General features: G+C 40.5%; 1 protein-coding gene across 6 annotated transcripts in view; it reads left to right on the forward strand.

Moving 5' to 3' along the window:
- The first annotated feature begins 510 nt into the window (after positions 1–510).
- The window catches only part of SLC35G2 (solute carrier family 35 member G2), a 36546-nt gene continuing 17520 nt past the window's right edge, over positions 511–19536 (forward strand). For 2 of the 6 annotated variants that reach the window (XM_054482543.2, XM_063662196.1), the window contains exon 1: positions 511–824. The gene's annotated coding sequence lies outside the window, so the exon portion shown is untranslated. The other 4 variants (XM_054482544.2, XM_054482546.2, XM_054482545.2 and 1 more) reach the window with 4 other exon arrangements.

Below are 19536 nucleotides of genomic sequence, written 5' to 3' on the forward strand. Positions count from 1 at the left end.
TGTTCCAGGGTTATAGCCTTCCTGCCTGTCCCCTGCACCCATCAAATCCACTGCTTTTAATGACCAGTCTGTTTCCAAGAAGCTATATTCATTCCACTTGGGACTGAGGCATATGCACTTGGGTAGAAGAACCAGCTGTGCAGTGTCAAGACCCTTCCCTCAGAGACCTTATCAGTAAAATGGCGGGTGGACTCGGGGATACCCGAAGACTTTTCCTGACCACGATTTTCCGATGCTGGACACATATTTAAACATGAAGGAATAGACTTGCGACTTTTAAGCGCAAACAATGGGTGGAAATGGACAGAAACTGCCTCCGTGCCCACTTGCAGCCGACTACGTAGCCCTGGCAGACAAGCAATTGCTTCAAACAAGCGCCCTCCAAGGGCGTAAGCTAGAGGGACCCCGGCGGGCGCTTTCCCATGGACCCTCCCACCTCGCGGGTAGAGGAAGTCCTTCAGTTCAGGCACAACCCTGAGCGGCCCCCGCAGTCTCCAACTCCGGCGCCAGTCAGGTTGTGGGGTGGGGGCGGCGGAGAGCGCAGGCGCAGAGTCTGCGCCGGCGGCGCCCCTCTTCCTCCGCACTACCCCGGGCAGTGCCCGCCTCGATTTTCCCAGGCGAGTGCACGCCCGCGTCAGTCGCCTCCGGGGGCACCTTCCTCGCCGCGACACGCAGGTAACAGGGCCCCGGGAGCCGGTCGGCGGCGACGGACTGGGACCTTGATCCTGCCTGCCCAGCCGCCCGACAGGGGAATGAGAGCGGACCACGAACTCCACACACCCGCGTTTAGCCACCACAGCTAAGGAGCAGAACAGTCTTTTTGGGTAAGGGCCGGGCTGGGGGCGACGCGCCCCGCCCGCTTTGCAGACTTCGGGGTGCTCTGCACGACGCCTGAAAGGCCGCGGGGCCCGCATTTCTCTGTGCTGCCCTCCTGGAGAACCTGGACACGGGGACGGGAGGGCCAGCATCGGCTACGGCCCGGTTTCCCGTTTCTTTCCGCTGTCGCGTGTCTGGGCCCTCCTGCAGCATCCATGATGAAGGCCAGGGGCTGTTGCTTTCCTCTCGCCCAGTAGCCCACCCAAGCAAGGGGTGAGTCACTGTGGCGTCATATGGGATCAATTTCAAATACAAGTTTTAAAAAAGCCTGGATGATTTTAGAAATATGGCCAAGAATTTGTATTTTCCGTTACTCTCTTGTCTCATGTCCATGACTCTTGAATGCCAGTCTGTGGGCGCTGAGATTTTCGTGGTACATCGACGGTTTGTAGAAATCTTTTCCCAAGGGAAGACGAGGGCAAGGGTTAGTGGAGGAAGGGCCTGGTCACGGCCGAGAGTGGCGGAGGAGGCTCAGGGCAAGTTCGCACAGCCTCCAGCAGCCACGGGGAGGAAAAGGCGAATCTTTCCTCACAGTACTCTGGGCGCTGTAGAATTTCTACGCCACGTGCGCCCATTTGGCCTCATTTGAGAGGAGGAGAGGGAAGAAGGGTCGCGCGGGCCGGCAGGAAGGAGACTCGTGTTGCGGCGGATGAAGGCTCAGCACAGACCTGCATCTCGGGCCAGGTTTTCACCCGGCTTCGCGAGGAGCGAGGCGGAAAGCTCGTGTCCGAGTGACGATCGAGGGCCTGGAGATAGTAACGCCCCGGGTCCAGAGGGCTGTGGGTAGCTCCGGAGGAGCGATCTTCCTCTGCGGGGAAAGGACTTGGATCAGGCTTGCCTATGTCCGTGGTGCTGAAATTCCTCGCGCGCCCTGGTCGACTGACTTACTGGGCCGCGGCCTGCGTTGCCCTTCTACTCTGCACCTTTGTCAAAAATAGCCCATCTCCACGGCTGGTGGCCAGAGTGGAGCAGGCCCAACACTGAAACTCTTTTCAGACAAGTTGAGGCTGGTTTCCTGAACATAACATGAAAGCAAATGTGGCTTGCCTTGGAGGTACAGATAAGCATATGCATAACAGATTTTATTACCTATGAGAAAGTACACACCATGAGCGTAAACAGGAATTCTCACATATACTTATGAAAGATACAGGTATGTGCATTTACACACAAACCTAACACACATGCAAATACACTCATCCCTTTTGAAAACCATTACACACTACAAGCCACACATTTTTTAGAGCTTTTGTAATCCATCTTTATTTTTTGACACTTCTAGTAAATGTGAACTCTCCAGAACCATTTATTTTCATAATCATCTGTTCCAAAGGCACAGAGCCTGTGGATTGAAGTGTTTGGTATTTGGCTGAGCAATTAAGTATTTACACTCATTTAAATTCCAGAACAAAGTCTAGGAAGATGTAAAATTGATATTGATACCAAAAAAATTCCTTAAAGAAAGCTTAAGGAAAATGAATTAATGTAAATTTTAATAAGAACAACATATAAATAATCTTATAGAAATTTATAATCTGAAGAACAATGACTAAAATGTATCATAATGCGGACAATTTTAAATATATTGGTGGTATGTGGTTTGTGTGAAGTTCTTAAAGTTTACATTTGTATTTTTCAAAAACATTGGTATTGTTTTTTCCTTAAAAAATATATGCTCATTATAAGAATTTTAGGAAATAGAGAAATGCATAAACATAGAAAACCATTGTAAACAGATTTTCATTTAGATGAAAATGCATTCATTTTAAATGGACCAATCCTCTATTGGTTGCATTTTTACTATATAATTTATAATTAATGTCTTTCAAACCAATACATATAAAACTAGGTCATCATTATTAAGGGTTGCATAATATTGATCTGTGTGGATAGAATGTAAGTTTTTTAAACAATCCCATAATAATGAACATTTATGTCCAATTTTTTAGACTTAAAAAAATTATTGTGGAAAGAATATGTAACATGAGATCTGTCCTCTGAACAACAAAAAAATTTTTTTTGAGACATTGTCTCGCTTGTTGCCCAGACTGGAGTGCAGTGGCGTGCTCTCTGCTCACTGCAACCTCTGCCTCCCGGGTTCAAGGGATTCTCCTGCCTCAGCCTCTTGAGTAGCTGGCCACCGCACCCAGCTAGTTTTTGTATTTTTAGTAGAGACAGGGTTTTACCATGTTGGCCAGGCTGGTCTTGAGCTCCTGTCCTCAGGTTATCTGCTTGCCTTGGCCTCCCAAAGTGCCGGGATTACAGGCGTGTGCCACTGCACCCGGGCCTGTCTTCTTAACAAAATTTTAAGTGTATAATACATTATTGTTGATATATATTGTTGATAGGTGCAATGCTGTATAGCAGATCTTTAGAGCTTATGCATCTTGCTTAGCTGAGACTTTATGCCTGTTGATTAGTAACTCCTGATTTTCCCCTGCCCTCCAGTCCCTGGAAACCACCATTCTACTCCTTGATTCTATGACTTTGACTACTTCATTTTTATTTTTATTTATTTTAATTTTTAATTTTTGTTGGTACATAGGTATATATATATTTATGGGGTACATGAGATGTTTTGATATAGGGATGCAAGATGTTTAATAATCACATCATGGTAAATGGGGTATCCATCCCCTCGAGCATTTATCCTTTGTTTTTATAAACAATCCAACTATACTATTCTAATGATTTTAAAATGTACAATTAAATTATTATTGACTATAGTCATCCTGTTGTGCTATCAAATACTAGGTGTTATTCATTCTTTCTACTTTTTGTATCCATTAACCATCCCCAGTTTTCCCCACACCCCCAACCCTCTCCCACTACCCTTCCCAGCTCTGGTAACCACCATCCTTCTACTCTTTTTTCTTCTTTCGAGATTGAGTCTTGCTCTTGTTGCCCAGGCTGGAAGGTGGAGTGCAGTGGCATGATCGCAGCTCACTGCAACCTCTGCCTTCTGGGTTCAAGTGATTCTCCTGCCTTAGCCTCCCAAGTAGCTAGGATTACAGGTGCCCGCCACCACACCTGGCTAATTTTTGTATTTTTAGTAGAGATGGGGTTTCACCATGTTGGCCAAGCTGGTCTCGAACTCCTGACCTCAGGTGATCTGGCTGCCTCAGCCTCCCAAAGTGTTGGGATTACAGGCGTGAGCCACCACGCCCAGCCTACTCTCTATCTCCATGAGTTCAATTTTTTTTGATTTTTAGATCCCACAGATAAGTGAAAACACGTGAAGTTTGTCTTTCTGTGCCTGGCTTATTTCACTTAACATGATGACCTTCAGTTCCATCCATCTTGTTGCACATAACAGGATCTTATTCTTTTTAATGCCTAAATAGTACTCCATTGTATGTAAATATCTGTTGATGGACACTTACGTTGCTTCCAAATCTTGGCTATTGTGAACAGTGCTGCAACAAACGTGGGAATGCAGATAACTCTTCCATATACTGATTTCCTTTCTTTTGGTTATATACTCGGCAGTGGGATTGCTGGATTGTATGCTAGCTCTATTTTTAGTTTTTTGAGGCACCTCCAAACTGTTCTTCATAGTAGTTGTACTAATTAATATTCTCACCAACAATGTGTGAGAGTTCCCTTTCTCCACATCCTTGCCAGCTTTTGTTATTGCCTGGCTTTTGGATAAAAGCCATTTTAACTGGAGTAAGATGATATCTCATTGTAGTTTTGATTTGCATTTTTCTGATGATCAATGATGTTGAGCACCTTTTCATATACCTGTTTGCTGTTTGTATGTCTTCTTTTGAGAAATGTCTATTCAGATCTTTTGCCCATTTAAAAATTGGATTATTAGATTTATTCTGATAGTTATATGCCATTCCTTATATATTCTGGTTATTAATCCCTTGTCAGATGGGTAGTTTGCAAATATTTTCTCCCATTCTGTGGGTTGTCCTTTCACTTTGTTGACTGTTTCCTTTGCTGTGCAGAAGCTTTTAAACTTGATGTGACCCCATTTATTTATTTTTGCTTTGGTTGCCTATGCTGATGGGGCATTACTCAAGAAATTTTTGCCCAGAACAATGTCTTGGAGAGTTTCCCCAGGCTTTTTTGAAGTAGTTTTATAGTTTGAAGACTTATATTTAAGTCTTTATTCCATTTTGATTTGATTTTTCTTTTTCTTTTTTTTTTTTTTTTTTTGAGATGGAGTCTCCCTCTGTCACTCAGGCTGGAGTGCAGTGAGTGCAGTGGCTTGATCTCTGCTCACTGCAACCGCCACCTCCCAGGTTCAAACGATTCTCCAGCCTCAGCCTCCTGAGTAGCTGGGATTACAGGCGTGCACCACCACACTCAGTTAATTTTTTTTTTTGTATTTTTAGTAGAGACGGGGTTTCAGCATGTTGGTTAGGCTGGTCTCGAACTCCTAACCTTGTGATCCACCTGCCTCAGCCTCCCAAAGTGCTGGGATTACAGGCTGATTTGATTTGTCTATGTGGTGAGTGATAGGGGTCTAGTTTCATTATTCTGCATATGGATATTGTTTTCCCAGTATCATTTATTGAAGAGACTGTCCTTTCTCCAGTATATGTTCCTGGCACCTTTGTGGAAAATGAGTTTACTGTAGCTGTATGGATTTATTTCTGGGTTCTCTATTCTGTTTCATGGGTCTATGTATCTGTTTTTATGCCAGTACTGTGCTGTTTCGGTTACTATAGCTCTGTAGTATAATTTGAAGTCAGGTAATGTGATTCCTCCAGTTTTGTACTTTTTGTTCAGGATAACTGGCTATTCTGGGTCTTTTGTGGTTCCATATAAATTTTAGGATTTTTTTTTCTATTTCTGTGAAGAATGTCATTGCTATTTTATCAGGAATTTCATTGAATCTATAGATTGCTTTGGGTAGTATAGACAGTTTAACAATATTGATTCTTCCAATCCATGAACATGAAATACTTTTCCATTTTTTGGTGTCCTCTTAAATTTCTTTCACAAATGTTTTATAGTTTTCTTTGTAGAGCTCTTTCATGTCTTTGGTTAAGTTAATGCTTAGGTATTTAATTTGATTTGTGGCTATTGTAAATGGGTTACTTTTTTGATTTCCCTTTCAGATTGTTCACTGTTGGCATATAGAAATGCTGCTGACTTTTGTATGTTGATTTTGTATCCTGCAACTTTACTGAATTTATCTGTAAACAATAGTTTACTAATAAATTCTAAAGTTCTAGCAGTTTTTTGGCGGAGTCTTTAGGTTTTTCCAAATATAAGATCATATCATTTGCAAACAAGGATAATTTGTCATCTGCTTTTCCAGTTTGGATGTCCTTTATTTCTTGCTTTTTTTTTTAAATTATACTTTAAGTTCTAGGGTACATATGCACAATGTGCAGGTTTGTTACATAGGTATACATGTGCCATGTTTGTTTGCTGCACCCATCAACTCGTCATTTACATTAGATATTTCTCCTAATGTTATCCCTCCCCCAGCCCCCGACTCCCCATCTACCGGTCCTGGTGTGTGATGTTCCTCACCCTGTGTCCATGTGTTCTCATTGTTCAACTCCCACCTATGAGTGAAAACATGCGGTGTTTGGTTTTCTGACCTTGTGATAGTTTGCTTAGAATGATGGTTTCCAGCTTCATCTATGTCCCTGCAAAGGTGGATATCCTTTATTTCTTTATGTTATCTGATTGCTGTAGCTAGGACTTCCAGTACTGTCTTGAATAACAGTGGTGAAAGTGGCCATCTTTTTTCTAGATCTTGAAGGAAAGGCTTTCAGTTTTTCCCCATTCAATTCAATACAATACTAGCTGTGGGTCTATCGTATATGACTTTTTTTTTTTTTTTTTTTTTTTGAGACAGAGTCTTGCTCTGTTGTTCTGGCTGGAGTGCAGTGGTGCCATCTTGGCTCACTGTAACCTCTGCCTCCTAGGTTCAAGCAATTCTCATGCTTCAGCCTCCCAAGCAGCTGGGACTACAGGCATGCACCACCATACCAAGGCTAATTTTTTGTATTTTTAGTAGAGGCAAGGTTTTGCCGTGTTGGCCAGGCTGGTCTCAAACTCCTGGCCTCAAGTGACCTGCCCCCTCAGCCTCTCAAAGTTATAGGATTACAGGCATGAGCCACCATGCCCAGCCATATATGGCTTTTATTATGCTGGGATATGTTCCTTTGTGCTCAGTTTTTTGAGGATTTTTATCATGAAGGGATGTTGAATTTTATCAAGTGCTTTCTCAGCATTAATTGAAATGATTATATGGTTTTTGTTCTTTATTCTGTTGATATAATTTATCACATTGATTGATTCACACATGTTGAACCATCCTTGCATCCCTGGGATAAATCCCACTTGGTCATGATGAATGACTGTTTTAATGTATTGTTGAATTTGCTTTACTAGTATTTTGTTGAGGATTTTTGTATCAGTAGTCATTAGAGATATTGGCCTGTAGTTTTCTTTCTTTGATGTGTCTTTGTCTAGTTTTGGTATCAGAGTAATACTGGCCTCATAGAGTGAGTTCGGAAGTATTCTCTCCTCCTCTATTTTTGGGAATAGTTTGAGTAGGATTAGTATTAATCCTTCCTTAAATGTTTGGTAGAGTTCAGCCATCAGGTCCTGGGCTTTTCTTTTGTTTATGTTTTTTTTTTTTTTTTTTTTTTTTTTAAGACAGAGTCTCGCACTGTCGCCCAGCCTGAAGTGCAGTGGCGCGATCTCAGCTCACTGCAAGCTCCGCCTCCTGGGTTCATGCCATTCTCCTTCCTCAGCCTTCCAAGTAGCTGAGACTACAGGTGCCTGCCACAATGCCTGGCTAATTTTTTGTATTTTTAGTAGAGACGGGGGGTTTCACTGTGTTAGTCAGGATGGTCTCGATCTCCTGACCTCGTGATCCGCCTGTCTCCGCCTCCCAAAGTGCTGGGATTAAAGGCGTGAGCCACCGCGAGGTCCTGGGCTTTTCTTTATGGGGAGGAAAAGAACTTTAGAATTCAGTAAAGTTGCAGGATACAAAATCAACATACAAAAATCAGTAGCATTTTATTATGACTTTGATCTTGTTACTTGTTATTGGTCTGTCTAGGTTTCAAATTTCTTCATGGATCAATCTTGGTGTGTTATATGTGTCTAGGCATTTATCCATTTCCTTTGGATTTTCCAATTTATTGGCATATAGTTGCTCATAGTAGCCACAAATGATCCTTTGAATTTCTGTGGTATCAGTTGTAATGTCTCCTTTTTCATCTCTTATTTTATTATTTATTTATTTTTTTGAGATATGGTCTGTCACCCAGGCTGGAGTGCAGTGGTGCAATCTTGATGCTCTGCAACCTCTGTCTCCCCTGGCTCAAGCAATCCTCCCACCTCAGCGTCCCAAGTAGCTGGGACCACAGGCTTGCACCACCACACCTGGCTAATTTTTTATATTTTTGGTAGAGATGAGGTTTCACCATGTTGCCCAGGCTGGTCTCAAACTCCTGAGCTCAAGTGCCTGCCTCACCCTCCCAAAGTGCTAGGATTATAGGGATCAGCTACCTTGTCCAGCTGCCTCTGATTTTATTTATTTGGATCTTCTCTCTTTTTCTTAGTCTGACTAAAGGTTTGTCAACTTTGTGTATCTTTTAACAAAACCCAACTTTTTGTTTCAGTGACCTTTTGTATTTTCATTTCAATTTCATTTATTTCTGCTCTAATCTTTATTATTTATTTTCTTCTACTAAGTTTTTTTTTTTTTTCTTTTAAACAGAGTCTTGCTCTGTCATGCAGGCCAGAGCACAGGGGCATGATTATAGCTCACTACAGCCTCAACCTCCTGGTGCCCAAGTGATCTTCCTACGTCAGACTCCCGAGTAGCTGGGACTACAGGTGTGCACCATCACGCCCAGCTAAGTTTTGTATTTTTTATAGGGATGAGGTTTTGCCATGTTGCCCAGGCTGGTCTCAAATTACTGGGCTCAAGCAATCTGCCAGCCTCAGCCTCTCAAATTGCTGGACTCTTCTACTAATTTTGGGTTTGGTTTGCTCTTGCTTTTCTCATTCTTTAAGATGTGTTATTAGGTTACGTATTTGAAGTTTTTCCTCTTTTTTTGATGTAGGCATTTATAGCCGTAAGTTTCTGTCTTAGTACTGCTTTCACTGTATCTCATAGCTTTTGGTGTGTTGTGTTTCCATTATCATTTGTTTCACGAAATTTCTCAATTTCCTTAATTTCTTCATTGACCTATTGGTCATTTGGGAGCATATTGCTTAATTTCCATGTGTTTGTATAGTTTCCAAAATTCTTCTTGTTATTGATTTCTAGTTTACTTGTGGTCAGAGAAGATACTTGGTATCATTTCAGGGTTTTTCTTTTTTTTTTTGAGACAGGGTCTTGCTCTGTCTCCCAGTCTGAAGTGCAGTGGCATGATCTCGGCTCACTGCAGCTTCCACCTCCTGGGTTCAAGTGATTTTCCTGCCTCAGCCTCCCGAGTAGCTGGGATTACAGGTGCACACCACCATGCCCAGCTGATTTTTGCATTTTCAGTGGAGACGGGGTTTCACCATGTTTGCCAGGCTGATCTCAAACTCCTGACCTCAGGTGATCTGCCCACCTCAGCCTCCCAAAGGGTTGGGATTACAGGCGTGAGCCACTGCACCTGACCTTTTTAATGTTTTAAGACTTGTTTTGTGACTTAACATGTGTTCTGTCCTTGAGAATGATCCATGTGATAAGAAGAATATGTATTCTGCAGCAGTTGGATAAAATGTTCTGTAAATATCTATTAGATCCATTTGTTCTATATTGCAGATTTAGTCCAATGTTTCTTTGTTGATTTTCTGTCTGGACGATCTGTCCAATGCTGAAAGTGGGGTGTTGAAGTCTCCAGCTATTATTGTATTGAGGTCTCTCTCTTTTGCTGTAATGTTTAATTTATATATCTCGGTGCACCAGCACTGGGTGCATATTTATTTATAGTTGTTATAGCCTCTTGAAGAATTGACCCTTTTATTATTATATAATGACCTTCTTTGTCTCTTCTTACAGTTTTTATCTTGAAATCTATTTTGTCTGATATTAGTATAGCTACTCTTGTCCTTTTTTGGTTTTCATTGGCATGGAATATCTTTTTCCATCCCTTTATTTTCGGTCTATGTGTATCTTTATAGGTGAAGTGTGTTTCTTGTAGGAAACAGATTCACTGGGTCTTGCTTTTTAATCAATTCAGCCAGTCTGTGTCTTTTGATTGGAGAATTTAGTCTGTTTACATTCAATGTTATCAATAAGTAAGGACTTCTGCCATTTTGTTATTTGTTTTCTGGTTGTTTTGTGGTCTTCTCTTCCTTTTTACCTTCCTTCTTGTCTTTTAGTGAAGATGATTTTCTCTTGTGGCATGATTTAATTTCTTGCTTTGTGTGTGTGTATCTGTTGTATGTTTTTTGACTTGAGGTTACCATGAGGCTTGCAAATACTGTCTTATAACCCATTATTTTAAACTGATGACAACAAAGATTGCATAAACATGCAAAAAAGAAAACTAATAAAAACTCTACACTTTAACTTTATCCCTCTGCTTTTTAACTTTTTGTTGTTTCTCTTTACATCTATTGTACTATGTCTTGAAAAGTTATTTTTGATTGGTTTATCATTTAGTCTTTCTACATAAGAGCAGTTTACACACCACAATTATAGTGTTATAATATTCTGTGTTTTTCTGTGTGCTTACTATCACCAGTGAGTTTTGTACCTTTAGATGACTTTTTTTTTTTTTTTAGATGGAGTCTCGCTCTGTCACTAGGCTGAAGTGCAGTGGCGCCATCTTGTCTCACTGCAACCTCCGCCTCCCGGGTTCAAGCGATTCTCCTGCTTCAGCCTCCTGAGTAGCTGGGACTTCAGGCGGCCGCCACTATGCCCAGCTAATTTTTGTATTTTTTGTAGAGACGGGGTTTCACTATATTGGCCAGGCTGGTCTTGAACTCCTGACCTTGTGATCCGCCCGCCTCAGCCTCCCAAAGTGCTGGGATTACAGGTGTGAGCCACTGCACCTGGCCTCCTTTAGATTATTTTTTATTGCTGATTAATGTTCTTTTCTTTCAGATTGAAGAACTCCCTCTAGCATTTCTTGTAGAAAAGGTCTGGTGTTGATGAAATCCCTCAACTTTTATTTGTCTGGGAAACTATTTCTCCTTCATGCTTGAAGGATATTTTCACCAGCTATACTACTCTAGGGTAAATTCTTTTTCCCCTTGGCACTTTAAATATGTCTTGCCACTATCTCCTGGCTTGTAAGGTTTCCACTGAAAAATCTACTGGCAGACATATGGGAGCTCCATTATATGTTATTTGTTTCTTTTCTCTTGCTGCTTTTAGGATCCTTTCTTTATCCTTGATCTTTGGGAGTTTGACTATTAAGTGCCTTGAAGTAGTCTTCTTTGGGTTAAACCTGCTTGGTGTTCTATAACCTTCTTGTACTTGAACATTGATCTCTTTCTCTAGGTTTGGGAAGTTCTCATATTATTTCTTTGAATAAACTTTCTACCTCTATCTCTTTCACTACCTCCTCTTTAAGGCCAATAACTCTGAGATTTGCCCTTTTGAGGCTGTTTCTAGATTTTTTAGACATACATTATTTCTTTTTTTTTTTTTTGAGACGGAGTCTCGCTCTGTCGCCCGAGCTGGAGTGCGGTGGCGCGATCTCAGCTCACTGCAAGCTCCGCCTCCTGGGTTCACACCATTCTCCTGCCTCAGCCTCCCAAGTAGCTGGGACTACAGGCGCCCGCCACCACACCCAGCTAATGTTTTTGTATTTTTAGTAGAGACAGGGTTTCACCGTGTTAGCCAGGATGGTCTCAATCTCCTGACCTCATGATCTGCCCGCCTTGGCCTCCCAAAGTGCTGGGATTACAGGCATGAGCCACCGTGCCTGGCCTACTTTTTGTATTTTTAGTAGAGATGGGGTTTCACCATGTTGGCCAGGATGGTCTTGATCTGACCTGGTGATCCGCCCACCTCAGCCTCCCAAAGTGCTGGGATTACAGGCATGAGTCACCGTACACGGCCCACATCATTTCTTTTTATTCTTTTTTCTTTTTGCTCTTCTGACAGTGTATTTTCAAATAGCCTGTCTTTAATCTCAGTAATTTTTTTCTTCTGCTTTATCAATTCTGCTATTAAGAGACTCTCATGCATTCTTCAGTATGTCAATTGCATTTTTCAACTTAACACTATTTCATAGTTATATGTGAACTCAATCCACATACCTGCCATCTTTACTAAATTTTGTTTAATCATTTTCTGACTGCATAAAAATCACTTGCTTTGTATCTCTCTTTTATTTAAGACCCCAAAGTATCAGCAACTTTACTGAACTCTTTTACTTTAGGAACTCAATGGAGGAAAGGAGAACTATTAGGTGATTTCATTTCCCATTTATTTTGCCTCTGGTTTCTGTGTAACTGTGGCTGGCCACTGTTGTAAATGGGAGTGAAGACCCTGAAAAATGAATGAGGCTGCTGAGGAGGGTGGTGGACAACAGCCAGATACTCACATTGCTTTTTGGATTCACTTACTTTACAGTTAGGAGATACAAGATAGAGTTAGGTTGCAGAATTTTGACAACCAAAGCTCTGCACTACAACTAATTAGATCCAGAATTAGAGGTGCTTGATTAAGAAGGTGACTTTCTCCAAAGCGTATCAGCTAAGCCAGAGGACTCATTCATTTTCCCAGCATTTGTTGAGTCTTACACTGAGCTAGGAGTTGGAGATGTTAAGAAGAAAGATAAAGACATAATGCCTTTTCTTGGAGTGGTAACACTTTATCAGGGGATACTGGTACATAGGCACCTCACAATGATACAGTATGTCAAGGATGATGACAGAGCCCTGTAGAAAGTGTTCTAGAATCCAGAGAATGAACGATTGTTCAGTGAGAGGTTTTTCAAGTAGGTCACCAGGAAAGTTGTAGGCATGTGGGTGGGAATTTGCCAGGAATTGCTTTGTTGGGCATTAAGTAGCTGATAATCACAAGTTGTAAACAAATGGCTTGGAATGTGACAGCCTGGGTTTGAAGCCTGACTGCACTATTTAGGACCTTGGTAAGCTTGGGCAAGTCACCAAACCTTGCTGAGCTTCATTTAAGTTTTTTGAAAAAAGGAGTAATAGTACCTACCTTGTTGGACTTGTGGGTTTAAGTGAGATAATACATGTAAAGTGCTTGAGTCTAGTCTTTTTTTTTTGCCTATTTAAAAAATTGCATGTAAATCACTCTGCACAAATAATTATTCCTGTTAGAGCTCTCAAGGGCTAAAAAACTGTAAACTCTTTGTGTCTTCTGCATTTGTGTGATCATTCTCCTTTTTTTTTTTTTTTTTTTTTTGAGACGGAGTCTAGCTCTGTTGCCCAGGCTGGAGTGCAGTGGCACAATCTCGGCTCACTGCAAGCTCCGCCTCCCGGGTTCATGCCATTCTCCTGCCTCAGCCTCCCGAGTAGCTGGGACTACAGGCGCCCGCCACCACGCCCGGCTAATTTTTTTGTATTTTTAGTAGAGACGGGGTTTCAGTGTTAGCCAGGATGGTCTTGATCTCCTGACCTTGTGATTCACCTGCCTTGGCCTCCCGAAATGCTGGGATTACAGGTGTGAGCCACCATGCCCAGCTCATTCTTCTAATCTAGAAGTTTCTCTTTTAGTGTAGTTTAAATCTCAAACTGCTCCTTTTTACCAATTCTTATGCTATCCTAAAACAAATTAGTTCTAGGCTGAAACTGTCATTACTTTTGCTTTGTTCTCCCATATTCTGATGTTAAAGCAAATCTATAGTTAGTTGTTTAATTTCCTTCCTTTAATGTGCATAGTACTTGTTGTGTCTGTTTTGTGGCACTTATTACCATATATCTTTTCTCACCCATTAACATTTAAGTTCCTTAAGAGAAAGCTTATGTCTTCTTGGTCTTGTCTCTCATAATGTCTTAGCATGGTGCCTTCCACATCATAGGCACTCATAAATACTGACTGAATGAAGGAATAATCATGAATGCATGAGATTGCCAGATAGCTGATGTGATCTCAGACTGCCTTCATAGAAACAAAATCCCCCTGAACAGGACAAAGTATAGAAACTGAGGGGAGTGGTTAAGATGGTGGGAGGACTGAGGCCCGGCGTGGTGGCTCACGCCTGTAATCCCAGCACTTTGGGAGGCCAAGGCAGGTGGATCACGAGGTCAGGAGATCGAGACCATCCTGGCTAACACGGCGAAACCCCGTCTCTACTAAAAATACAAAAAAAATTAGCCAGGCATGGTTGCGGGCACCTGTAGTTCCAGCTACTTGGGAGGCTGAGGCAGGAGAATGGCATGAACCTGGGAGGCGGAGCTTGCAGTGAGCCGAGATAGCGCTACTGCACTGCAGCCTGGGTGACAAGAGTGAGACTCTGTCTCAAAAAAAAAAAAAGAATAAAACATAAGATGGTGAGAAGACTGAAAACCATGATTATACATGGAATAATTGAAAACCCAGGGGATATTCAGTTTGGAGAAGAGGAAACTTACAGTGGGAGAACTTAAATGAGGAGGGTAGGGAATAGTAGTTCATGTTATCGAAATGTTGTTATGTGGAAGAGGGAATCAATTTGTGACCTCAGAAGACATGTATAGTAGCAGCCTCTGGAAATTACATGGAGAAAGATTTTGACTCATTGTTAAAAAGTAACTTTCTAACAATCAGGAATGACTTCCAACTGGCTGTTCTGAGAAGGAGTGTTTCTAGTCATTGTAGGTGGTCAATCAGAAACTGTACTATTTGATGGGGATGCTGTAGAGCAATGATCCCCAACCTTTTTGGCACCAGGGACTGGTTTCATGGAAGACAGTTTTTCCATGGAAGGAGTGGGCGGGGTGGGGGGTGTGTTCACGAATGGTTTCAGAATGAAGCGGTTCCACTTCAGATCATCAGGCATTAGAGTCTCATAAGGAACATGCAACCTAGATCCCTCACATGCACAGTTCACAATAGGGTTTGTGCTCCTATGAGATATAATGTCATCGTTGATCTGACAGGAGGTGGAACTCAGGCAGTAATGGTCGCTTGCTCTCCACTCACCTCCCGTTATGTGACCTAGTTCCTAACAGGCCATGGACCAGTACTAGTTCATGCACTGAGGGCTGGGCACCCCTGCTGTATGTATACTTACTCTCAAAGGAATTGGAGTAGATGATCCCCAAAGTCTTTTAAACTCTCACGGTCTTTAATTCTATGTATTGTAATATATATTAATGTATATATTTAATAAAGGTTAATCATATACAATGCTATTGTATATGGTATTGTATAGTAACCGTATACAATAGCATTGTATATGATTTATTTTTATTAAATATGTTAATATATGTATATATTTATGTATTGCATATTCTCATTATCATCAGGTTGCCTAAATTAATGAAAGGTGAAAATGGCTTTTTAAAAATTTGATCTTGGATTATTTAAAAAATATTACTAACGTGTCTTTTGCTTGGGGACACTAGTGTATAAAACATTATATGAACAGTGTTTAAATTGCAATAAACAAATTTACATTGTTGTCAGCATGTCAAATGCAAGTAAATACTATTTTAATTTGTTAAATCTAAAAGGAGAAAAGTGAGCCAGAGTCAACTTGTCCCAATTGAGATGAATTGTGTGTTTATTATTTATTTATTTTTGAGACGGAGTTTCACTTTTGTGGCTGAGGCTGCAGTGCTATGGCGTGATCTTGGCTCACTGCAACCTCTGCCTCCCGGGTTCAAGCGATTCTCATGCCTCAGCCTCTTGAGTAGCTGGGATTATAGGCACCTGCCACCACACCCAGCTAAGTTTTGTATTTTTAGTAGAGGAAGAGTTTCACCATGTTGGCCAGGCTGGTCTTGAACTCCTGACCTCAGGTGATCAGCCCGCCTTAGCCTCCGAAAGTTCTGGGATTACAAGTATGAGCCACTGCACCTGGCCAAATTGTGTGTTTAAAATTCAGGACTTCATCATCACCACCACCACTGTCTCACTGTCACCATCATTGCTAACATATATATAGCATTTATTACGTGTCTAGCTCTGTTATAAACATACCACACATATTAACTCATGTACTTTTCCCCAAAATCCAACGAATTAAATACTGGTATTGCCATTTTCATAACTTTTTATTTTGAAGTAATTTCAAACTTACATAAAAGTTGCAAATATAGTACAACAAACTTCTGGGTAAAAGATAACTCTTATTATTCTTCACCCAAATTCTCCAATTGTAAACATTTTACATTTGTTTTGCCATTCATTTTCTTTTTCTGAACCAACTGAAGGTAAGTTGCAGAGGTGATATCCAATTATCCCTAACTACTTAAGTGTTTTCCTTTAAGACAAGGACCCTCTCCTGCATAACCACAGTGTTATCACCAGAATCAGAAATTTAACATTGATATAATTCCACTATCTAATCCACCACCACATTCAAAATTTGTCATTTGTCTTAAAAATTTCCTTTTTGAAAAAATATTTCTTACTTTTGGTCTAGAATCAAAGTCAGGATTATGAATTACATTTAGTTGTTATATCTCTTTAATCTTTAATTTGTGACATTTCCTCAATCCTTCCTTATCTTTAGTGACCTTGACATTTTTGAGTTCAGGCCTTTTTCTTTTTCTTTTTTTTTTTTTTTGTAGAGTTCCTCATTTTAGGTTTGTGTGATGTTTCTTCATGATTAGATTCAGGTGATACATTTTTTGGCAGGAATGTGATAGAAGTGAAATTGTATTCTTCCAAATGTATCATATTAAAAGGCACATAATATTGACTTGTTTTTTTGTTGGTGATGTTAACTTTGATGGCTTAAGGTGATAATTTCTCCACTGTTAAGTTATTCTCTTTCCCTTTGAATTAATAAGTATTTTGTAGGAGGACACTTTGAGGCTATGTAAACATCTGGTTTCTTAACAAACTTTCACTTATTTTATGATTCTTGCATAAACTGTTACCAGGATGATTGCCAAACTGTAGTTTTTCCAATTACAACATTTGTTTTCCATTTACTAGTTGGGATTCTATTGTACAGAAGTTTTTTCCTCTCCCTTCTTATTGGCTTATTTCCATCAGCATGGACTTGTGGATTTCTATTTTATCCAATAGATTATAAGCCATTATTATCACTATTGGTTTTGATGCTGAAAATGCTCCAGTTCCAGCCATTGGGATACCCTTCAAGCCAGCTCCTGTGTCCTTTTGGCATCTCTGTATCATTCTGAGAGTACTTTTTTGGGGTGCAAGGCATTTCAGGCTCTTCTGGTATTTTTTCTGCCACAATCATTGCAGTTATTTCATCAGCTGTTTCTCCACTGAGCTCTGGTTCCTTTTACTTGAGAATGGATTTTTAGAACCAAGATCTGGATGCTAGGTGTGGTCATTGCTACTGGAGTGTTACTGTTTTTAGGCCATCTTAGCAGACAGAGCTAGGAAATTCACACACACACACACACACACACACACACACACACACACACACACACACCCCTATATCTATTTATATATCTTTCTGTCCATTTATATTAAAACTCATGAATTTACTCCAATATCTCTAGCTCTACTCCACCACTACAGGGTTCATTCTAGTCTTCACCCTTATTCTATTTGTAACTTCCTTCTCTCTTGGTAAAAAAATCTGGCTTCCATTATCCTCGATATATTTAACTATTTACTCATTCTTCTTTTATGTAACCAATCTCCTGACCTCACAGGCCACCTCCTTGGCCCCAATTCTTCCTCAGATTCAGGCCTGCTTATCCCATCAGTCTCTTCCCAACATAAATTAAACAACTAGAAAGTTGTGGAGCAGAAATTCAAACCTCAGTGCTGTAATTACTTGATAGAGAGCCCTTTATTAGGTTTTCAACACCAATGGAGTTGATTTGTGAAACAGCTTCTGTGAAAATGCTCATGGAAAAAAGGCCCTTGGGCTAATGAGATGAAGATTTATCCAGGCAGAGTGTCAGCCCCAGAGATGTGCCTTCCATAAGAAACTTCGGAGCATCAAGCCAAATGCTCTACCTGCCATGAACCACAGCAAGGGGATTCTCCAAAATTGGTGAGGTTCAGGGACCAGACAGCCAGCACCACCAGTGCCATAAATATCACACTGTGTTTTATCATATCAAGAGTACATTTCATTAAGACATAAACATATTACTTTGCTATATTTCTATAGAGGGAAATACTGCTTTTATTACAGATTCTTAGACTGAAATTCTAGGAGATGGATGATGGTGTCTCCTCGTTTAGTGCTGACTTCATTTCCTGGTCCAGAAGATCAGAAATCTGTTCATGTTTTAGAGAACAGCATGAGGTCCATCTGTTCAGGTCAGATTTTTCCAAATTAACATAAAGATTTATGGGGTGGTAACTTATGTAAGAAAAGCCAAAGGTAATTATATTCTTTGCTGCCATTTGGAACTTACATTATGTTTTTGGTTAGTAATGAAAATATACTAGTATATATCTACACACACACAACACACACACACACACAGAGAATTCTTTCAAACACTATGATAAAGTCATCCTCTTCAGTTTGTATAATATTTTACCTCTGTTTTGGTTTAGGCACCAGACACCATCCATTCAAATTTTCTCTGTAATGTGGTCTGTTTATGTATAGTTTTCCTTCCAACAGAAGGCACAGAAATAAAAGACCTACAATTGGCTTCTTGGGTGACTATTTTAGTGTGACTGAAATACAGAGTAATGATTTTTTTCCTCTGATGAAAATAGCTTGATTTTTTTTCTGATTTCAAAGGAAATATATACATATATGAAAAACAAATAGAAAAGAGAGAAAATACCATATAATTGAATTTCCGCCATTTGCAAGGATAAATAGAATCACATCATGAATACTCATTGACATCTTTCTTTTTACTCAGCAATATGACATGAGGGTTTTCTTATGTAAATATATATACATATAAATTATCCTTTTAGATGGCTGCATATTACATTAATGATTTTCTTTAACCAGCATCCCATTAATGAGAAGTTTATTTCCAATTTTTCATTGTATAAAGAAAGCTATGATGAATATTCTTGCATGCACATCTTTATATACTTTACTGGTGACGATCTTAGGATATATCCCTGAAAATAGCATTGCTGGGTCAAAGAGTTCACATATTTTAAATTTTGACACCACATGTTCCTGGTACAATTAACTCTTTTTTTTTTGAGACAAGGTCTTGCTCTGTAACCCAGGCCAGAGTGCAGTGGTACAATCTTGGCTCACTGCAACCTCTGCTAGCTGGCTCAAGCAATCCTCCAGCCTCAGCCTCCCATGTATACAGCTGGGACTACAGGCGGGAGTCACCACGCCCAGCTCATTTTTATATTTTTTTGTAGAGATGGGTTTTTGCCACGTTGCCCAGGCTGGTCTCAAATCTCCTGAGCTCAAAGTGATCTGCCTCCCAAAGTGTTAGGATTACAGGTGTGAGCCACTGTGCCCGGCCATAAAATTAACTCTTGATGAGGTGAATTACAATATGTATATTCTTTATATATAATGTCCCTGTCAATGACAGAACTTGGTAAAGTCTCTTTTCAACTTTGCAGTAGCATATATATATATATATAATGCACACACAATGTGTGTGTGTGTGCTTGTGCATGCATGTTCTCCTACAGACATTAAAGGAGTATAGTGATTTTAATAAATC

Source organism: Pongo pygmaeus, chromosome 2, assembly GCF_028885625.2.
Source record: "Pongo pygmaeus isolate AG05252 chromosome 2, NHGRI_mPonPyg2-v2.0_pri, whole genome shotgun sequence".
Lineage (NCBI taxonomy): Eukaryota > Metazoa > Chordata > Mammalia > Primates > Hominidae > Pongo > Pongo pygmaeus.